Genomic DNA, 23998 nt, shown 5'->3' on the forward strand with positions numbered 1-23998 from the left:
TTGACCGGGTGGCATCATAGGTAGGAGGCGATTGTCCCGTTTTTCTTAGATTGATTTGAAAGGGACGACATTACAGTGTTGCCCTTTTTTAATTTCTACTCTTTTTTTTGCCAGACTGTGAATGGTTTGACTTCTTGGTATTTTTTTACGTTTTTCATAATTGACATTTGCAGCGTGAAATGGAACGTAAAAGGTAGAAAGTTACGTAAAAATTTACACTAGAGGTCGCTATAGTGCATCAACACCTCGAATCGGCGACGTCAACGGTGCGAATATTTTTTGTTTTCTAAGTGAAAATTGTTGTTTTCTAGCCTTTTATAAGTTAAATTACTTTTTACAAAGTTATTATAAGTGTTTATCTTCAATCAAGTGTTAATTTTTTCCTTAGAAAGTTGAAAGTTTAGTGTTTGAAGTTGTAACGAACTCTGGGATCGCTCACTTTTGGGAATATAGGTGTCAACGAGGTAAGAAACCGAAGCTTATTCCAAGATTGTGACTTCTATAATTAACACTATTGATACTAACACATGTATGAGCGTTCCTGGTTCTCGTAATTAGTTCAATGTAAGCTAATTTCGGAAGAACGCAGGTAATAGTTATTAATAATACTTTGTATAGGTTAGGATGTTTTGTCTTGTGTATGGATGTGTATTCCTCGAGTACACACGGTGCGGACGACTGTACAGCGCTCGATAGCTGCAGCTCGATAATTTAAATACTCATTCAAAACTTTTGGGGTAGTTTGTTGTTTTCAAAACTTATTTTCTATATATTAATCACAAGAGGAAAGTATAATAACATTATGTGGAAGTGTCGGCCAACTCAAATGTTGGAAGTATTCAATAGCTTAATTCAATAAAAAATGTTATGGAATTAGGCAAGACTGAATAAAATCCTCAAATCAAGCCTCATCGCCGTCATATTATTATAGTCCTAAAAATTATGTACATGAAAAAAATACAAAAAGATGGTATCAGGGTGGTCTTTTTTGAGACCGCTGCCCTATAAAGGGTTAAAATACGGGTAATTAAGGGTCTGTTGCACCAAACTGTCTGTCACCGTTAAAGCATTCTCTAAATTCTATTGTATGGGAAAATTTGTAGATCTCTGCTGCGAGACGTTGATCAGTCTGTTAACTGTGGTTGGTGCAACTGGCTCTAAGAGTGCAGAAGTAACAGAAAAGGAAATATGTCAAATTTATGATCAAGGAGTGGAATTCTCATAGCAGAAATCAAACTTCAACAGGGATTGACCATTGTGTCTCATCGACAATTCCAGTTATCGATGTTATCAAACCTTTTCACATATTACCCATTACAATGTTAATTTTTAATGAAATAATTAAATTTCAAATTAGATAAACCTTATTGTCTTCTAGACTATTGCAAAAAACAGTCTAATTGGGGTAAGGTTTAACTTAGATGTACAAAAATATTTCAAATCATTTGCTTGCTCTCAGCATACCTATTACCATAAAGTAACTTATACTAGAGTGGTACTGTCATAATAAATTTTGTAACCCCAGTAAATTCACTGCCATCTGTCGACACACTTTAAAACTAAAAATGAAGATTTACAAAAATACGATAGAATGTATTTAAATATAGATAAATGTTTTTTTTTATTTGCATTAATTATTTTTATGATTTTGACCCATGTTCTTTCACTGATATGCGTTAAAATTGTTAAATAACAAACGAAACCGTCAACGCCATCTATACGACTGTAGGCCAAAACTAGTAGCGCCCTCTGAACGAGAATCAAATTTTCTTGATTTTCGAGGCACGTTTTTTCCTTAGACTGTATCCATCTATTACGGAGTTATATCTATCTTTGCTATTGCTATTACCTAGTCAATTTACAACCTACATATTAACAGTGAACAAACATGAACTAAAACTCTTTATTAATTATTATGTTACAGCGGTTTTTATAGGACTTATTGCAATGAAGTAAGATGCAAAACAGCAAACACATCTTTGCATCCTGCAATATGCAGAAAGTTCATGAAATGGTCTATATCTACACAGATGTGTTATGTTTACAATAAAACTAAACTGTAACCCTCATTGCAAAAACCCTAACAAAAATTCTAGCAGTATCCTCCGATGAGTTAAAGTGTTAAAACCCTTAGCAATCCATTCTTGGTATAGGTAAATGGAAACATTGGTAAATTTAAACTCAAAAGCAAACAGCCTCTCAGCTTAGATCTCATACACCAGAGGGTCTGTCAAAGATAAAATATAAATGATAAAATAATAAGTACATAACATATACAAGCATAACACGCATCCACAATAGAAACAAAGCAAAATGTGTCATGGATCCTTAAAAAAAAAAGTTGCAGCAGTCAATTCTCTTTGTGCACAACATAATTGTTAATACCTATGTAAGAATCCTAAGCATATAGGCTCTTAGCCGGTTGGCCTAAAGCAAAGGGGGTGCAAAAAAAGACTTAGAATTTTTTTAGTAGGTACAATAACATGTCTGTTCTAGCGCTCGCCGGCCGCTACCGCGGCACGCTCGCTTTGCTCGCTCGGTTCGCGCTCTGTTTGATCGCGATCATCGCGGTTAACCTAACACACTCCTCGCTTCGCTCGTCGTCGCACCTATCTTGTCTCTGTTACTTAAATTTACTGTTCCAAATGATTGATTTTAATTTGTCAAGTAGTGGTTTCAACTTGCGGGTCAAATATCTCAGCAATTTTGGATTTTAGAGAAAAGTTTTTCCTACAAAACATGCTTATTTTAGCGTATTCTCTACGATAACACAATAAAAAATAGGTGTCATAATAACATCACTCCGATGAAAATTTTTCTAAGTGTCTGCACCCCCTTTGCTTTAGTCCAACCCAAAAACCTCAAAAGTGATTTACATGTTTTTTAAAGACAACATACAAGCATAACACGCATCCACAATAGAAACAAAGCAAAATGTGTCATGGATCCTTTAAAAAAAAAGAGTTTTGCAACAATCAATTCCCTTTGTGCGCGACATCAATGGGAGCGGTTGCTGTGTACCTATCCTTTGATCTCGCCGCCCTCTGAAGACGCGACAGTGCGCTAATACTGCCGCCGCGGGGAAATAGGGCGCAAGCGACGTGAGGAATTAAATTCTAATTTTAAAAACGTTTTCTAATTCAGTGTACCAATTTGTTTGGTAAGGTTTTTGATAATGATAATTGATAACTGTAAAATGTTGTTAGTGTTAGTGGGTTAATTTGATATTTTTATTAACACTAATTTAACTAACCATATGCATAGTATAGATAAAAATTAAAAAAACTTTTTACAATGCATGTTCTCGAAAAGTGCGTTTCCTACGTAGCCATATCATGCGGAAAGTACTACTTTTCCGCACTAGTGCTTTTTGTTTTAATTTTTTTTTACAGTACATATGGTGCTACTTTCTCGCACTAGTGCGGAAAAGAGCACTTTTCGTCCATATGTCGAAAGTTTAAAGGGCATATGTACTGTAAAATGTTGTACGATACACGTGCGAATAGGTAATTTGCAACTCGTGTCGATTTAAAACACTCCTTTTAATAATTAAACTTATTTGCCATGACATGTTTTTTTATTTACTCGCACAATGCATAGTAAAACATTGTATGATACAATCATACACTTTCCGCACTTGTTGCATAAATAGCTATTCCTTAACTTTTTGATGCTCTTCCTATTTTCGTGTCCAGGTTCCTAATTTAATACAAGGGATTGCTGCAACGTCTGCAACGGCCAAGCCACATAATTTGACTAAGGTGTAGAGTTTGTGAAGTTCGGGCTTGTAGAGTTAGAAGCTTGGCTCTACAACTGATAATTTTTTGACAGTGCGAGCCTTATGGTATCGTCTTGGCTACATTTTACATAAAAATGTTTTGGTGGGATATAAATATTTGGAAATAAACTCGCACGCATGACCCATGCCATGACCGATATAGACCCGCCCGAGCAATATACATACTTGCACAATTATAAGGCGGGATTCGAACCCTGAACCACCTGTACCTTCAGCGTCGCAGGTAGGGTCGTCACACTAGGAATCGTTAATTGAAAGTCAAAAGATATTGAAATAACCTTTGTTTCTAAATGAGCTACAAAATGTTATCTTTCTATTTTCTTTATTATACTGACCCCTTTACTTTTTAAAAAAAATACCCAACATACGCATAATGCGCCATTTATTTATTACGTAGTTATAGCGACCCGCCTCGGCTTCGCACGGGTGCAATGCTGATGTACATACATACAAACCTTCCTCTTGAATCACTCTCTATAAAAAAAAACCGTTTCAAAGTCCGTTGCGTAGTTTTAAAGACCTAAGTATACATGGGGACAGATAGACAGCAAAAAGCGACTTTGTTTAATACTATGTAGTGAAGACGATTTTTGCAAGTTTTTGGCCCCCTCCCTCCCTTATGGAAGAAAAAACAAGAAAAGGCTGACCCCCTCCCCCCTGTTATATTGGCTATATTACGTAAGAATCTACAGGAAAAAATGAATACACGTTTGACTTGTGTTAGTGTTTATTTAAAAAAAAATTTTTTTTTAACGCTTATTCGTACCTACAAAGGTACGAGCCCGTTTAAGCTAACTCTACACCGTGTTTGATAGCATAAAGTGTTCGTCAGTGTTATTTTAAACGTCATAATTTAAAAAAAAACTCGATCTTTGTGATCTTAATCTTAATACGTAAGAACTATGAAAACCCCCTCCCGCCCCCTTGTATGAAAAAATAATGTATGTATGTCCCCCCCCCCCCCCTAAATCGTCTTACGTAATGAATGAATGACACCTAATAAAATTGTAAGCATAAAGTAAGATCATTCAACGCTCTTCCTAAATATTAATATCCGAAAGAAAGACCAAAGGCAGTGAAACTTTTTGCGAGATCGAATTTTACAGTCAAAATCGTAAGGTGACCGAATTTCAAAGGAACCATAATATTAAAATAAAACAATATTCATTATGTTCTTGTTAAGGTATATTATTGTATGCCGTCAGGGTAATAATGTTTATTATAACTATTATCCCAATACCACGAAGTCCCGAACTCGTGCTTAAGTCGAACTTGCAAAGTAATTTGCAGAGGTATAATTAGTTGGGACTTTTATTGCCCTTTTGATGTGTCGCGGTGCGGCGCCGGCGGCGCGGCACTTGACCTTTACCTCCACAAGATACGTAAAACGTCTTTTAATAAATCTCTGATGAACAGAAACACATCAAAGACTTTTATTTAAGAGTTCTCGCGGTGTTTCTCTGAAGAAACAGCGGCAAAATTAAATTTCGCTTAAATATCAAAGCCCATTTTATTCGCTTTTATTTACGGTTAAATAAACATGTCTTAAAACAGAATACTAGGTACCTAATTGAATTTTTAATGAGACCGATCATACGCGGCAGTTACGACCGTTTGGAACTAGGACAGTCGCAGTCAGACTAAAGGGGACGATTCAGGCTTTGTCGTGTAAGTGGGACTTACTGCCTTTATACGTACTAGCTAGATGGAGACTTTGCGAAAGGTCTGAGCCGAGGCATTAACCTTTTTTTGATCGTTCGGAGATTGTCCGGTTTGTCTGTACGTAATTATGCACTTGATGTGTCTACATTGTACATGTATGGTTAGGCAGCTGGGGTTGGATCTGATCTCTTCCTTTCTTTAGTATCCAATGAAAGCGTCAGTCGAGTCATATTCAGAGAAGATATGTACTTGTTAAAATACGAACCAAGTCTAGCATAAGTCTCAAGATATCTATTAATCAATTCTCTGTGGTGTGTGTTTGTGTTTTGATTTTGATCAAGCATCTTAAACTGAACCCAACTGAAGTGTAAATGTTGACGCCGAACCTTTCAAATAAATACGAGGGCGAAACAAAAGTAAAGTTTCGACTTACAGGTATTACTAATATTGGAAGCTATATCTTTTTGCGATGTAGGAGATTCATAGATATTTTTGTAGCATATTATAACTATTATAAGAAAACTCCAACACTTACGAATGACAAGCTTAAAGTGAGTATTTTTAATACTTAGTATTTAAGAACACAAATGCATATTAAACGACTACATAAAATTGAATATGAAATTCTCCCTTGCTAGCCAATCAAATGATTGGCTTTAAGTTTCCAAACTTGCCTCTCTGTACTCAACTTTCGATCTAAATTGAAAGATTCGTAATCCTTTTAATGTAAAAGTCTGAAGACTGAAGACTATTACATGCGGGTTGCTGACACCGGCAAATTTTCCGAGTCTTTCCTTGGGCTGTTTGTGTTGCGTGAGAGTTCGCAACTACGATCCGATCATTACACAAATGCGGGCTAAAAGTTTGTTTAATCTACTTCTTATTTGGATTACTTGAATGTTTAGCTAGTTCACTTAATTATGAGTGGCGTGCTATCCGAATTCGAATCGCGATAGCTTCCCTGTTATAAGACTAATATATAAGCCGTTTCTCAGAAAAAGGTTAGCGGATTTGCCCATTCAAATCAGGGTTTGCTCAAAACTCTACTTAGTGACTTTTGTCTTAACATAAATGATTAATAGGAAAAATTCCCAAAATCCAAAAACGATCCGAGAATTTCATAGTTTTTCAAGTATTTCACAATTACCCGGAGGGCTTTCGAGGTCACACACTACCTATAGTTTAGATTTGACAAGCGTGCGAATCGGACTCGCCCACGAAGGGTTCCGTACCATTTCGCATAAAACGGCAAAAAATCACGTTTGTTGTATGGGAGCCCTACTTAAATATTTATTTTATTCTGTTTTTAGTATTTGTTGTTATAGCAGCAACAGAAATACATCATCAGTGAAAATTTGTTTGAGGTTTGATTGAAACGACAAAGCCACATATTTTGACTAAGGTGTAGTTTGTGAAGTCAGGGATTGTAGAGTTAGAAGCTTGGCTCTAGCTACATGAGATCTAATGACTTTTTGACAGTGCGAGCCTTATGGTTTCGTCTTGGCAACATTTTACATGAAAATGTTTTTGGTGGAATTTATTTTTATAAATTTGATAATTTGATATTTTTCAATATGATTTTGTTATTTCTCAAATTCAGCTCTAATCCCATAATGGTCAACGATAAAAAGATTAATGAAAGGTCGATTCAGTGTGCTGTTTGCATTATTTAAAATATTTGATTTAACCTTTCGTATGTGTGGAAATGTCGTGCCGTATAGAGCAGAAAAAATTAAAAAAGACTACAAAAAATTTGGTCAGGTTTTTTATAATACACGGACGAGAGGTTAAGTTCCAACCAAATACTTGTCTAACGTTTCTCGGTCGATCCTAGTTGATTGGACTAACGACATCGTCCGTCCAGGAGTCGTAGTCAAATTGATAGCGCACAATTAATGGGCACCTGGCTCTGCTAATCGACCGATAGAATTAAATGAACGGACCGACTAATTGCCCAGTAAGACAAAGGGGCAAACACTCGGCTTTGAGCCGGTCTAGTGTCACTCGAGGCGTGGACGCAGTTCGGTTGTCAACAGTTGATGTTGAGTCGAGATGGCATTCCCACTCGAGAGGAAAACGTGCGCTTGTTCGGGGACTGTACCGAACAGGGACCGAATACCGGTATGTCCTGTATATTCATACAAATTAACCGGTATTCAATTTCGGTATCACGGTTGTTTATGTATATTTTTTGCACTTAATTTTGCTAATCTGATCAATCATTAATTCTATAATATCAAAGAAACAGTGTAAATGCTATGAGATATTTTGATTTGTAGTTATACCGGTAACGGTTACTGGTTTGGAACACTTAGTTCATAGAAATCAGCGCCAATAAAGGACGATAGGAAATCAAATATGTTTGTATATATCAAGGTGTGTATAGCTCAAAGAATCCCAGGATTTCTATCGAGCTAACTTCGGTACAATCATGTGTCACGAAAAACAAGATCGCACTTGAACGTAGCCACACGAAAGCTATTGCAATCGTTTGTAAACTGAAAAATTCTTGAACAACAAACACATATCTGAGCCTTGTGTGCAGTGCAGCTTAATTGCACAAGAATAGGTCGATAGCTCTCGGCCGTCTGCGGCGGGGCACGGCAATTACACCGTATTAGATAGAGGTTTGTTTCCTGGATGCCGTCTCAATCGGGAATCGAGACATGTTTGTATCGAATCGAACGTTTTGAGATTGTTCAAGCAATGTGACCATTCTGTTGAAAATTGGAAGATGTTATAGTAGCCTGGTAGCAACAAATAATTTAATAGAAGAAGTAAGGTATTCCGTACGAATGTTGATTTTACAACGACACAAATTACGAATTCCCTTTTCGCACATGTATCACACAGCGTTTTAGAATCAGACATGTATTATGCGAGTTTCATTAACTGTTCAATCATAGTTAAGAATTGAATTATTTTAAGTTAATCAATTTAGGAATATCACAGACAGGTGCACACTTCAAATTTTCATGTTTTATCCGTCCTATGTAAAACGTTAAAATGTTTATTAGGGAGCATGTCCATCTATAATCCACTTCCTAGTTGTTATGGTATATGGTACTCATGTACTGTAACCATAATATAGATACTAGGATACTACCCAACTGCGAAAAATGTAAAACCTCCGATCAAAAAGAAAGTTTCACCACATCAAAGCAAAAAGCCAAATAAACAACGCAGCACAAGCACTTCATTCACTGAAGCACATCCAACAATATGTGACACCAGGTTTATTAGTGGAGATGCCGATAGGCGGCGCGTGCGCCTCTATTCCAAACCTCAAACCATAAACTAGTATAACTATGATCTTGAGATGTTTAATAACTATATGTAACTGGAGATTTACTTATTCTGGTTGTCCGTTGGGTATGGGAATGAGTGAAGGCGCGACAAAGACGCGCTTATGGCAAGAGCCCTCGCGGAGTCGTTACCGCGCTCTCGCTACTAACGATACGAAGTCTCGTTAGAACGCTGATGCTGTGGCCTGGAGTTGGACGCGATGCTTGGCTTATAATGATGCCATATGCGATTGAAGATTTTGATGTCGTAGAGGAAATTTACACTTGGAATATTTGGGATGTACTTACCTAAATATTTATCCTGTATTTAAAATTAAAAGGGGCTTTAGATATTACCTAATTTAAGAAACTGTTAGCGCACAACCCACTTACTGACTTGCTACTACATTTCTTGGTGCATTGGAGTAACTGCTAAGTCGGGATAATTTTGAAAACGGCTAATATCTATAAACTTCACACTTTAGTAACACTAACACTTGCTTACTATTGAAAATATAAGTTAAATACTCGTGTTTTTCAAATTGTTTATTTTAATTTCATTTATTTAAGCTTTTTGATCAAACATACGAACTTACCAACCAACCAACCTACATACATATTATTGTTTTTACAGAAACCCATAGGAAGTTACATTTCTTATTCTACACCCTACAATTTTTCCTACAACACAAGGTAATATTTTATTTCACATTAGTAACTTCTCTTTTTGTTTATTACATATTTATCATAGCATAGCGAATATAGCTTTAAAATTTGTTTGTATTCCATTATTTTGGAGTAATTTTGAGCTATAATTACGTTAGGCTATAATTACATTATATTTGTCTATTGGCGAAATTAGGCACAGTCAGGCAGGTACTCAACTTAATTGCATCAAATATCGTTTCTGCATAAATCTATTATCTTCAAAGGGTCGATGCTTCCATTATACAGGTGCCCACCCCTATGCAGTGACTAGGAATTATGGTAAGTGGAAATTACTAAAAAACCGGCCAAGTGCGAGTCGGACTCGCGCACCGAGGGTTCCGTACTTTTTAGTATTTGTTGTTATAGCGGCAACAGAAATACATCATCTGTGAAAATTTCAACTGTCTAGAGCTATCACGGTTCATGAAATACAGCCTGTGGTGACAGACAGACGGACAGACGGACAGCGGAGTCTTAGTAATAGGGTCCCGTTTTTACCCTTTGCCATACCCAAAGGGTAAAAACCCTAAAAATACGTATATAATAGAATTATAATACAAATATGTACATATCTAGATTAGACATACAAGATACAACAGATATGCAGACGTAAATAACGTGTAGGTTTTTGTCTCGCTAAAACGCGTTGCCTTTATTTGTGTCAGCTGAGATAAAAAAGTGTAGTTCTCTGTAGGTACGCAAAAGTATAGGTAGATTCATAAAAGTTGTAAATTTTTGTATATAACTGTTAAAAATTGTTAGGTATATAAAATCCGTGTCAGCTTTTAGTGTGTCGGGTAACGCATAAAACATCATGCCAATTGACAAAAGATTCTGAAGTGCCCATACTAATACTAGCTATTGCAAAACTTTTATGATTGTCCAAATGGGGTTGGCCGGTCGAAGTGTTTAGCAGATGGCGCCAGCATAGTTTGCCCTGTCAATTTCTAGAATTGTGTCAAATTTTTGTTTTTTTAATGCCCTGGTTGCCAGCCCTGTCCTGTAAGCCAAATCTCATAGAAAAAGGGGCAAGCTATGATGGCGCCATCTCTGCAAACCTTTGACAGTTGCCAACCCCATTGACCCACTTTAATGTCCAATATATGCGGTATGTGGTTAAGTTGGCCTGGGATGCGGTGTGGCAGCAGTAAGTTAGCAAGCCATTGATTTGTATTTGACGCGTGTTGTGGAGCGGCGGAAGACGAGTCGGCGCCTCCGCGCGACACAGAGCTGTGTCGCTTCCGGAATGGATATGCTAGTTGAAATTTTACACAGATGATGTATTTCTGTTGCCGCTATAACATCAAATACTAAAAAGTACGGTGGCCGAGTCAGACTCGCACTTGTCCGGTTTTTTTTGGAATACAAAAACAATAAAGATTATAAAACAGTAGGTATTAACTTTATCTAATGTAGAGGAGATTCTTTACGTTTTAAGGAAAATGAAGGTGATGTGACGTTGATGCATAAATCCGTGCCTAATTACCTAAATAGAAAGGATAATTATAAAGCGGTATAGCCAAATAGAAACCAATACTAAATAGTAACTCTAACTATAGTACTAGTCAGCGAGTCACATACGAAACGAACCCATTTTCACGTAAAGCTTATCTCCGGCTTATCAGACGGCAGCATCTACCCACACAGCATTACTAAGCGGAGCTCCATTTGTCCCAAAACAGGAGTCAAACATTGATAAATTGATCAGTTGTTCACACAAACTAGTGTATTAGTAGCTCGGGGGCGCGCTGGGGGTGTGGGAGCGGCGGCTCGGTCAAAGGGCCTTTGATGTTTGCCGCGGCTTAATGCAGCGCCTGCGGCCCGCGCCCCGCACCCCGCACTCATCATTAGCAATTTCCCAGTAATTTATTATCTTTACCGCTATTTATTTTTACAATTTTACGGACGTAACACACCTCGCCTTTGACAAGTTATTTAGTTCGCGTTTGCGGAGTCTAAACCGATTTTAACCTTTTGAACGCCAAGCATTGACGTAACTCGACGTGACACCGCAATGAAGCAAAATAAAACCTTAGAGAACAATAGTGATTACAAAACAGGATATCGATATTTTCACTGATTTCGTTTTTGACATACTTAGATTAGAAGAACCACTACACAGGTGTTTTACAATATAATATTAGATAATTCTGGCTTTTAGCTCTACTAAAAACCTTTAAATAACGTATTTAAATATCAAAATGTACTTGTAACTTCCACTCAAATCTCTCAATAATGCCACATCACTACTTGGTGGTGACGTCAGGCATCGGACGTGAAGTGCCGTCATGGGCGCACGGAACACTGATAAGCGCGCGTTACTCAGAGATGTGCAAACCCGTTGTCGATTATTATTACCTACTAATTAGCAAACTGCAGTATCGTTACAATAAAATAAATGCATAAGGGGTTACATTATCACAAAAGGTCAGTACCGTCTTTCAAACCAAGTTGTTTAAATTAAGCACGAAAACAAGTACCGTAACAGCACAAATAGCAGTTATTTTAGCAAAAACAACTCCTATTACAAAATGTATGGGATTAAGCCATATCTATTATTGATGGCGCTAGCGTGTTTGTCGGAACTGCGCGAAACGATTTCTATTAGGAGATTGTTACTTTCATATAATAATATTATTCCTCCATGACTCGGTCACATCACTAGGCGACGTCAAGTGCCGTTTTTGGCGTGGCTAGCTATGCTATTTACTGGGTAAGTCGTATTATAACATAATGTTGTTTTTTTTAACCTTCTATTCATAGTTGAATTGTAATAAAGTTATACAATAAAGTAGAAGGGCAAAATAAAATAATGCAAATACAAACAAAGAAATATAGTTATTTATTAAAGAGTCTTTGATAAATTAAGTTTGGACGGCAAATGACGTCGGCGGCGTGAGTGGCACAAAATGTCGACGACGTGATTTACCGTCTTTGGCGGTCAAAAGGTTAAAGCTTCAAAGGAGCAAGTTTCGGTCCCGCGGCTGAATTTTAGCTTTCAATATGGAAATATTGCAGTTTGAATAACGTGAAACTAACGTTTGCGTAACATTTTAAGAAGAACATACTTGATAAATGTCTCGTTTATTAACTAGGGCAAGATTTGTAACGCTTTGGCACTGTTTAGTATTTCAGTTTGTAGTAAAAATAGAAGGAAATATGTTAAAATATTTTCACCACACCAGCTGGTTAAGGCTCTCTTGATTTGATTGTTCAAAAACTGATAAGAAAGTTGCATTTTGTTCACAAAGTAATCAAATGCAAATTTTGAGTTGTTTTATTATGTTTACTTAAATTATGATTTTACCCGGATCGGTGGGCCAAGCTGGCTACCGAAGGACACCGCAGACTAGCCGGGGCAGAGGCAGACTAGAAAAGAGATGGCGGGATGATCTCTACGCTTTTTGCAGCGACTGGCGGGAGCATGCACTAAACCGTGATGAGTGGCGGAAGAAAGGGGAGGCCTTTGCCCAGCAGTGGGACCCTAGATAGGCTATTCAAAAAAAAAAGAAAAATAAAACGAATCCCAATGAAACTAATACTTCATATCGGTTCATAAAAGTCTGTTCTCCAGTTACGCATAGTCACTACGCGTTTTAAGGTCAAGTTGATAGTTACTAGTTGAACCGGCTGACAGGAACCCAGGGGCGATAGAAGCGTGTCAAATTGTTCGATAGATGGCCGCCGGCTGCACATGAATAAAACATGCCGGCAATTTTGCCATAACCCGCACAATGGCAATAAACTTGATGCCGGCATCAATCACGACTTCCACATAAAACATTGGTTATTAATACTTATAATGACTATCTTTGAAGCGCCGGTTGGTTATAGCGAAGTGGCGTCTGAATATCTCTTGAATACTGGTAGCAACTATGTCGGCTGTGACGTATTCTGCTCTTCTATTGTAAAGAGGTTTTTATACAGTTTATATTCTTATTTTATTTATATTTTGTTTAGAACCTTGTCACCTTAAAAAGTTGAATACGTTGCCATAGCACTCAAAAACATCTTCATCATACCATGACCTATACATTGTTAATTTTCCCAGTTAATATATTTTTGCTCTGTTTAACAAGTGTTTCTGTGATTAGCATGACCATTACATCTGGCGACCGTGACAGGACACGAACCTGCAGTCTTGGTCTGTTCAAGAAAAAGGGATGTTTCAGGATACATAAAGAGGAAACCGACAGTTGCTGATGTAACAGATCTTCTCTAGCGTGTGTAATTCGAATACCTTTTATGAATAAAGCTATTTTTAGTTTTATTGAAGGTCTTGAGGACTTTTAAGCCCTTGCCTGCTTTAAAAGAAAGAATTGGTCACAGTGGAAGAAGAGCCTCTATATGGATTTGTTGCTACACTAGGCCACCTTACCTCTTCATTATTTTCATACAAAATATACATTTTTGAATCGTAGTACCTACCTAATATTATAATATATTTCATGCAGGTACTTCCATAGCCACAGGTTTCATGTTATAAAACAGGTACATCAAAAACTATACGAAGGTATCATAGGCTACCACTGTGCATTGTAGAATTTTCACACCGTTATCTTTTTAGGAAGCTCATTTACATTTGCTTGACATTTCATTAGCTAAGCAAAACCATCTTTTTTCACAAACCGCAGCCTCTTTGTGCATTAAGTCAAGTCGCGGCTGTAACTAAAAAACGTGTTAGTGCCGAAAAATTCTCGGGCACGTGCCTTCAGCGGGCACACTTGTGGCGCGGGCTCTTTAGTGCTGCGACGTGCCGACACTGCCGACATGTGTACCGGATTATAGCATGTATTTTCAGGGCTTAAAGGTTTTGTGGAGTATACATTGGTATAGGTTAGGAATTTGAGTGTTGTTGTAAGTACGTAAAAACAGATGGTCAATTCATGTTAATTTATTTATTGTTTTGACTGTCTAATGTCTAATTGATTACTGTTTAGTGCGAGTTTATACATCTGGTACTAAATACAAGTAGAAGATGTATGTATAAAATAAACTCGCACTAAACACTAATCAATGTTTAAAGAGGCCCTAAGTATGATTTTACGAATATTTATAATAGTAATTCTGTTTCTAAGGCTATTAAGGGATTGGTTTTTTTTAATAACGGTTTTGTGCATGCATTTCTGTAGTTATATTCATTCTTTTATAGGTATTAATTACATTTTAGAAAAATTATTCCCGGGATATTAATCCGGCTTTTCTTATAATTCACTACAAACAAGTACTTGTTAAGGTTTATATTTACAGAAAATATTCTAAAAAGCCTAAAATATTCTTCACAAGCCAACCTTTAATATTGGGTGAATGTGGCGACGTCGCAATAGCGTAATATCAATCAAAGCGCGAGATCAAAGGACTGAGACAAAGGCAGGGCGCCGCCGCGCTGACCTTACCACGCGTTCCCTTCGGCTGGGCCAGAGCCCAGAGTCGATTACACCACATACCAATATAACTTGACTGGTTCTCAAAATTTTGCCGAATGTCACTTCGCAACTCAACACAATAATTCGTATGATTTTCAACCTAACTGTTACCAACAGTACGTCTGGTTGGACATAACATAAACAGCCAATTTTTACACGACTACTTTGTGGGCAGCAAAATGAGTTCCTAAGTCTAATACAAAACACAAAATGAAATGTATCCCAAAATGTTGTAGTTGTATGTTATAATAATAATCTACTTAACAATCATTCTACCAAGCAAAACGTTATCATAATGAAAATTTGCCAAAGACAATTTACTTGTCAAAATAAATCATGGGCGAAATGTTGGTTGCCAAGTGAAATCGGACAATAAATGTTCGGCGAAAAAGCAGAACACCAACCCAGTGTTTGTGGGCTATTGGAATGATATATTACTTTGTCTCCGCTCGAGATGGCCCGGCTGTGATGGCCCATTCAAAGACGTAACTTTTGCTAGTTTTAGAGTTAGCGTGTGAGACATTACATTACATTACCGTGACGTTGTCTAGGATTAGTTCTGAAATTGAAACAAAAATAATTTTGTGTTTTTTATCCATAAACTAGTGGCTCTGTGAGCTATAGACTTCGCGAGCTTAACTTAAAAATAAATGTATACTTAAAAATAAAAATAAAACTGAATCAACAAAAAATACAACAAAATTATATTTAATCATCGAACCTGCTCATAAAATTTCACAAAAATCGATTCAGAATTGCGACCTGTAGACGAGAACATCCGGACATACGAAAGCATTTTTGCCCAAGTGGAAACGTTTCAATAAACATTTCAAATTTAATTTATAGCCTACTTTATTCCGATAAATTTGATTATCAATTTATCATCCATCTCTATTTTCATGTCATGTCTCTATTTACCAAACCTTTTTATCTTATGCTTTATACATATACCATTCTCTTTCAAGGAGTAATCAAGCATTCATTTTAATTGTACAGCAAAAGTCAAATAGAGATATTAATTCAGCACACAAGGATGTGACCGCACGTTTTGTCAAAGGCTCGTACGACTGTAGTGTGTAGGTGTTAGCCGACAAAGGCGCCGCACAGACGCGCGACTTATGATATTTGAGTTGCCGGGACTTTGGGAGACGTCGATGCGATACAGCGACAATGTGTGCCGGTTAGGGATGGGGTTGGGGTGCGGAGTGTCGATGAAAGGCATCTTAAATTGTCAAAGCGCTTCTAAGTTTTACTATGTGCTCGATCTTTGGAAAACCGAAATAACCTGAAAACTATCTATATTTTTTAGTTTTCTTCAAATTTGAAACGGATAATATAGCGGAATTCACTAGCTCTTCTGGTAGAACGTGTGTGAAAAGGTGACCAATAACATAACAATGAAACAAAACGTTTGACTAAATAGAATTTTGTTCTTGCCGGACTGGCGCAGTCGGTAGAACTAAATTGGGGTCAGTAATCCGAACTAATTAGATACTGTAGAAAAACACAAACTTGATAACACGTTCTACAAACTGGTTAATTTAATTGGCCTGGTGTCGAATGTGTGATACTGATAATAATGACTGATAAATGTAAATCTAGGGTTAGCTCTTCATCAATCGATCCGACACCGACACATTCTTACCGTAACAAGCCTATATCAAAACTCATTTCTGTCAAAATATCTTCAGTTGTCAATTTTTGAATTTGGTTAAAAATGCTTTAAAATTTGAAAACTTCGTCGCTATCTTAGTAAGCAGTCTGGTGTTTAAATAAATAGGAGGGAGCTAAGAAGTAAGGACTAAATCCTAAGATCTCTTTAGTTGGTAGTTACGCGCCGCTGAGCCAAAATACAACAAACGCGACGCAGATGAATCTGCAACTGCAGAGACGGATGATTCGAGCGTCTTTGTGTTTTATAATATTGCAGCGGCGCATCCCTAGTCAAAGCTCGCCACAATATTTATCGGCGGCGCAGTATCAATGCGGCACAAAGCGCCGCCGGAAGCCCACCTCGCCCGCGTGCGCGGATCGGGACACGAGCAGCAGCGGGGCGGGAAACAGAGCGGATAGACACATACATGACTCCATCAGCAGATCATCGTCAAGTCGATATTTATTGGCGCCGCAGTATTAATGCGGCACAAAATGACGCCGGGAGCCCATCTCGCCCGCGAGCGTGACAAGCGACAGCGTGGTGGAGGACATATACTGACACGATATATGAAAATAGCATTAGTACTGCAAACTGTAGAACGCGCCCACCAAGAGCCAGCAGATCCTGGCAAACTGGCGAGCTGCTTGCAACCAGGACACTTGCTCATTGCAGGCAGCCTTCAGAGCCCTGAGGTAGGATGGCGCAGATTAGCCTATTCGAGTTGAATAGGATTCGACAGGATCGGGTAACCCAACACAAAACGGAACCCTGAAAAAAAATAAGAACCTTCGAGATAGAGCTACAACATGACTAATTTATAAATGTCACACATGGCCCAAGATATCATCATGTCACACCACGAAACGTGTCTAATTATAGGATAAATAAACATATTTATTTTATCTTGACAGTATCATTATCTCGCTGACACGTAGACAAATACGACCATCCGCAAATGACACACTCAAATGATTCTCTCCGCGAATTCCCTTTCAATATAGGCGCAGCTTACTAACATCGGATTCGGATTGCACTAGAAACAGCACAGGATCGCTGGCTCGTCTCACTTGGTCTGCCCTCTTATCTGCCCCATTGTTGACTGCCTCTATCACTGGATTCCTTTTTACACAGCCTTTGACGCCATTGCTTTGTTTGCCAGAAGATCAAAATGAGACACCAAAACTTTAATCGACGCGTATTGCGCACCTAGTGTCGACCTTTTTGCAAATAACATTTACCCCTTTGTGTTTCACACTTTCAACGTTTGTTTGAACACTTTGGAACACTACATATTGTGACATTTAGTGCGAATCGACCGCGACTAATATTATGATGGATGTCGTTATCTACGTAATAATTTGCGTAAATTGAAAGAGATATGATTGTCATTTACCGTATTGGGAGGCTGGGAGCCTTGCTCAGCCTTGAGCAGCTTATGAAGTTCACAAACTTTATGAAGAAATATTCTTGATCGCACTTTAACATAATTGTCAAGTCCAGTTAAAGTTCCAAAGTTTATCTGGTGCTTTCGAACAATGCAATTTTGGTTAATTGCATTGGTTGGCCGCGGCGCAGCGCGCAGCGGACCGCGCGGCACCGGACGCCTCTAAACCGATTACCAACAGACTGGCTCGCAAACCAAACACCGAATTACGACTCGACTCCATTAATCACAATAAGACCAAATTGTCTTCCAGGTTTCCCCTATTTCAGCATCGTGCCAAACAGCGAAGATATTTTTCGGTGTTAAGTTTTAAACAATATGCGCCCTAATATTCCTGAACTCTTGATATGTAAGAACAATGATTGGTCTTATTAGCTCGCTAATGCGTCCTATTTCACACGTTATTTGTAATGTGAAGACGTCTCTCGAACATGGCTTTGTTCTCCAGCATCCATTACGCGATATTTAAGAGATGAAAGGCGCTGAAGAGTACTCGATAGCTGAACACAGCCCATATCTGAAAGCAGATTTAATCCAAAGGAATGATTTAATTATGAAGTCGCAACACGATCGCCCCGCGCGAATAAAGAATAAAGGGAAAACCTCAGTTCAAAGTCAAAGGAGATAAATAAGAACTTACACTCTTTTAAGTAGGGATCACAAGGTTTTATCTATGCTTTCATGTCGTGTCTTATGTGACTAGGTTTTTTATTTGTACTTATTTTTATTTAGTTCACTGACTGATTTCATTCTATTGTATTTATTTTTGTGTTTCCCATCGTCGATGTTTTACTTTAAATTTTCCATAGGTACCTATTACATATAGTAGAATTTTTAAATTACCCTCAATTCAATTTATACCCGTTCGCGCCAAAAAACCTTACAAAAGGCGCAGACGGACATCCACGAAATTAACAATGCCATATCCTTTTGCGGATAAAACGAGCGAAATTTTATAAAGGTACAATGCTTTGTCTACGTTTCGCAATCAAAATCAATTCTTTGTATTAAAAGGATTCCACGGGCTCCTCCGATAGAACCAATTTTTGCGCGATAGGGTTGCCAAACGATAAACTACTGTGTTGTTTCGAAGAATATGCAAATATGCAGTACGTTTCTACAATTTTCTTTTCTTTGTGCCTGTATAATTATTAGTTCTTTCATGGTTTAGTCTTGGAAGGGCACCAACAAGAAACGACTAAAAACTGAAACAACCTAAGTGTCCCTTTTATACGTCTGCCTGTCGGTCGATTAGCTAGCTGTAATCACGTGATTCTCATGGCCCGTTATAGGTACTTATAGGTTGAAATTTTCTCAGAATAGTGCATTTCAATGCAAGTGTGGAAAGTGTGTTATTATTTACGAGCCCCGAGATGTCGATTATGAGCCGTAGTAGGCGAATAAAAGACACGTGACAATGACAAGTATATAATAACACTTTCACACGTATATTGAACGACGTTTTTTAATGCATTTGCGATAAAAACACAATAAAACAAGCTAAGCGGTTAAACAGTGTCAAATTGTAAATTTTACTGATAACCATGGTAACTCCAGGTTTAACCGGTTAACCCCGGGTTAGTGGGATGGTGCAAGTGGTCTTTACAGTTACGAATTTTCCCTTGAACTTGATGATATTATATATTACTCAGCATTATAAAATACGTTCAGCGTTGATTTACATTGCAAAAATTAATCACATTATCCATCTTCATCACAACGAATATTAAAAATAAAATAAAATGTTAAGAGGAGATATTACTTTTTGATGAGATGAATATTATCGTCCAGTATAGAGAGGTTGATAAGTTCCTTCAATCATCATCATCATCATAAGAACGAGGCGACTTGTAAATAACAATAAAGTTGTTTAAGGTGTTGAAACATGTTAAATGCGTGCTTAAATTAACTACAAGAATTATAATTTCGGTATAAAAAGCAAACGACCAAAGTCGAAATATAAACCACTGACAAAATCCATCTCATCCGACAACCCTGGGCCTGTGTTGTTCGGCCTGCGTCAAAGGAAAATTTATTATTTAAAGTGAAAGTTATTGAGTTTCGCGCAGGTTAAGTGAGCCTTTTGACTCGGCGCTAGGAACTGGTGTCGGCTGTCTTACATGCCTTCAATTTCATTCAATTACCAAATACCTGTGAGATCAAACGAGCCTCGGCTAATTCTAACCGAGCGCCTGCTGGTTAAATTGTGTTATTAGTAGTATAATTTAATTGACATTACTTGACATGAGTGCCTTTCTGCTTTTGTACTTATACGCGTGTAAACAAAAGTAATGCAAAGAGTCAGTACAGTATGTTCAGGTTCAGTAATTATTTTGCTGGCAAATAAGGGCAGTGAGGGAACCAATTTAAAATTTAAACCAGTTTATGTTTTATTGTTCGTGATTTGTGATACTGCGTAGTAAATAAAATGTACAATCTCTATTTGGTTGGATCATATGTGGGCCCTCTTTTTTCTGACCGCGATCAGCCAGCAAGCCTAGTTATTAGCAAGCAAGTCTACATTGCTCCGTTTAGATGGCGTAGCGGTAAGTTTGGATGAGTTGCCCGTCAGTTGCTTCCAGGCTCGGCTCTCCGTGTCAGACCAAGTTTGATAATATCGCTCCACTCCCAGATACCAATCTCCAGAAGCAATAATCTACTCGTGCCCGAAGTTTTAGGATTACTCCGCAAATCATGTCTAAGGATACTCTATAGTGTATCTGATACTGCAGATTCAGTTTGTCAACTTTATTAATTTAGTTGGTGTACGTCACACCAACATGTTCACTTTCTAACTTACTACTTTGACAGATTGTTGCCGCTGCTATTGGCTTTGACACTCTAGTATCTCCATAGATATGTAGGGCTTAATGAAAAATAATTTCGAAACAGTTTTCATGATACTTAGTCGGCTATCCGAAGCCTATACGTATGTACGCCAGAGATCTTGTGACATTTTATAATTCAACGGGTTTTTTAGGGTTCCGTACCTCAAAAGGAAAAAACGGAACCCTTATAGGATCACTCGTGCGTCTGTCTGTCTGTCTGTCCGTCTGTCACAGCATATTTTTTCCGAAACCACTGGACCAGTTAAGTTGAAATTTGGTACACATATGTAAGTTTGTGACCCAAAGATGGACATGTAACGTAAACAAACTAATTTTAAACACGGGGGCCACTTTTGGGGGGTAAATGACAAAATTAAAAAATAAAGTTTGTCAAACTATATCGTGTTACATATCAAATGAAAGAGCTCATTGTGAGAATCTCAAATATTTTTATAATTTTAAGATAAACAGTTTAGAAGTCATTTAAGAAAATAGGCAAAAAATTACCATTCCCCCCCCCCCTTTATCTCCGAAACTACTGGGTCAAAAAATTTGAAAAAAAAATACACAAAATAGATCTTTTACCTATAGATCACCGGAAAACCTATTAGAAATGTGCAGTCAAGCGTGAGTCCGACTCAATTACTTAGTTTTTGATCCGACCCAAGAAGACATTTCACATAAAAAATACATTGTTTAAATTGTGTAATGTACGGAACCCTTGGAACGCGAATCCGACTCGCACTTGGCCGGTTTTTTGAAACGACCACATTATGAGGGTAGTTAGTATAGGTAGTATAGGCCCAAATGAATTAACTTTCATGTGTTTTACTAAAATTTACGACTTACTTTACCTTTAATTCAGCACGCAATGTATCATTACATTCCAAACATCGCACCATAGAGTAACTTCTTAGAGCGGTACTGTCATAGTAAATTTTGTAACCCCAGTAAATTCACTGCCATCTGTCGACACACTTTAAAACTAAAAATGAAGATTTATAAAAATACGATAGAATGTATTTAAATATAGATAAATGATTTTTTTATTTGCATTAATTATTTTTATGATTTTGACCCATGTTCTTTCACTGATATGCGTTAAAATTGTTAAATAACAAACGAAACCGTCAACGCCATCTATTCGACTGTAGGCCAAAACTAGTAGCGCCCTCTGAACGAGAATCAAATTTTCTTGATTTTCGAGGCACGTTTTTTCCTTAGACTGTATCTATCTATTACGGAGTTATATCTATCTTTGATCGCACTGAGTAGTTGTACGCAATAGATTGCCATTCAAAAATGAATTGCACTCTATTTAAGCCTAAGTTAAAATTTCTTTTCAAATTACTTTTATGACACTGAAACCAATCCAATTTGCGGGGTTGTATTAAAAATACATGCTTCACCAAATTTTTTGTATATTTGCATTATAATATAATACAATAGTAAATAAAGAAAACTAGGCATTGCTGAATATGAAATTAGTGGAATTCCTTCAAAACATGCAAATCGGCAAATCTGTGGCTGAAATGCAATTTGCGTCTCCATCGTCTGCGCTATTACATTATATAGCGTATCGGCATCGGCGCTGCGGTGGCGTCTCCGAATTTATCACATTGCCTATTCAATCCGGGAACATCTGCCGTCGAAGAATGGAAAAATGTACCGACGCGCCACAAGCAACGACGCGAACTGAAAATACTGGTGTGCGGAAGAAAAGTGGAAAATTTCCACGTGCTGCATCGGAAACTTTTTCTATAAATAAAAAAGTAAATAAGTAATTGATATTGATTATGTATTCAAAATCATGGGTCTTGGCTTAGTAAATTTGTAAAATCTGCATGCAGAAGTCAGATTAGTTATTTTTATTTTTTTATTTTATTTTATTGATAAGAATGTTTACATGACATTACAGTTGAACCAATGCGTCACGAAACTTAAAACTAACAGCAATAATAATACATAAAACAGCAACAATTATAACAACAATAATATCACATAACATAAGTATAGACAGACAGACAAATTATGTTGGAACAGTTGAGCACCTAGCATCCATCGCCTCACAGAATCTCAGGCATTCATTATACACTGCCGTCCATCGCCACGCAAATAGGTCGCACTCAGGCGTCGATGCCAGGACCAGGACACAGATTAAAAAATAGTTACTACGTAACAGATACATCATTCCCATACAAAAGCGAAAATACCTACTCTATAATAGCCTACAAAATCTTAATAATAATACCTGCTGCTTAGGACGAGAAGAAATGTACCATAAGTATGCGCACAAAGAGTCGAGACTGCCTTGCTCGCCGTGCGAGCCACGTGCCAACGCGTCATCGTAAGAATGCGCTAGGGTTGTACTGTTACTTATGTTATTATTGTAATAAAACGAATGTTGCGAATCAACCATATTTTATATTAGTCAATCAAATATTTAAAAACAACACTCATAATACCTGACTCAAAAAACTCCTTAATTTACGATTTATCTACTTATGTTCAAAGAAATAAATAGTGACAAAATTCATAAAGATAGATTTAAAATACTACTCACCTTTCTTCGTCTCTCGGAAATGAAAAAACCGGCCAAGTGCGAGTCGGACTCGCCCACCGAGGGTTCCGTACTTTTTAGTATTTGTTGTTATAGCGGCAACAGAAATACATCATCTGTGAAAATTTCAACTGTCTAGCTATCACGGTTCATGAGATACAGCCTGGTGACAGACGGACAGCGGCAGCGGAGTCTTAGTAATAGCATAGAGTAACTTATACTAGAGCGGTATTGTCATAGTAAATTTTGTAACCCCAGTAAATTCACTGCCATCTGTCGACACACTTTAAAACTAAAAATGAAGATTTATAAAAATACGATAGAATGTATTTAAATATAGATAAATGATCTTTTTTATTTGCATTAATTATTTTTATTATTTTGACCCATGTTCTTTCACTGATATGCGTTAAAATTGTTAAATAACAACAAACGAAACCGTCAACGCCATCTATACGACTGTAGGCCAAAACTAGTAGCGCCCTCTGAACGAGAATCAAATTTTCTTGATTTTCGAGGCACGTTTTTTCCTTAGACTGTATCCATCTATTACGGAGTTATATCTATCTTTGGTAATAGGGTGCCGTTTTTACCCTTTGGGTAAGGAACCCTAAAAAAACGACAAATTTT

The 23998-nt window shown here is 37.4% G+C and overlaps 1 protein-coding gene across 3 annotated transcripts in view; it reads left to right on the plus strand.

Moving 5' to 3' along the window:
- Nucleotides 1-146: 146 nt before the first annotated feature.
- LOC134744387 (axin) overlaps nt 147-23998 on the plus strand; it is an 88104-nt gene continuing 64252 nt past the window's right edge. For all 3 annotated transcript variants that reach the window (XM_063678185.1, XM_063678187.1, XM_063678188.1), the window contains exon 1: nt 147-464. The gene's annotated coding sequence lies outside the window, so the exon portion shown is untranslated. The remainder of the gene's footprint in view (nt 465-23998) is intronic.

Source organism: Cydia strobilella, chromosome 9, assembly GCF_947568885.1.
Source record: "Cydia strobilella chromosome 9, ilCydStro3.1, whole genome shotgun sequence".
NCBI classification, from domain to species: Eukaryota; Metazoa; Arthropoda; class Insecta; order Lepidoptera; family Tortricidae; genus Cydia; species Cydia strobilella.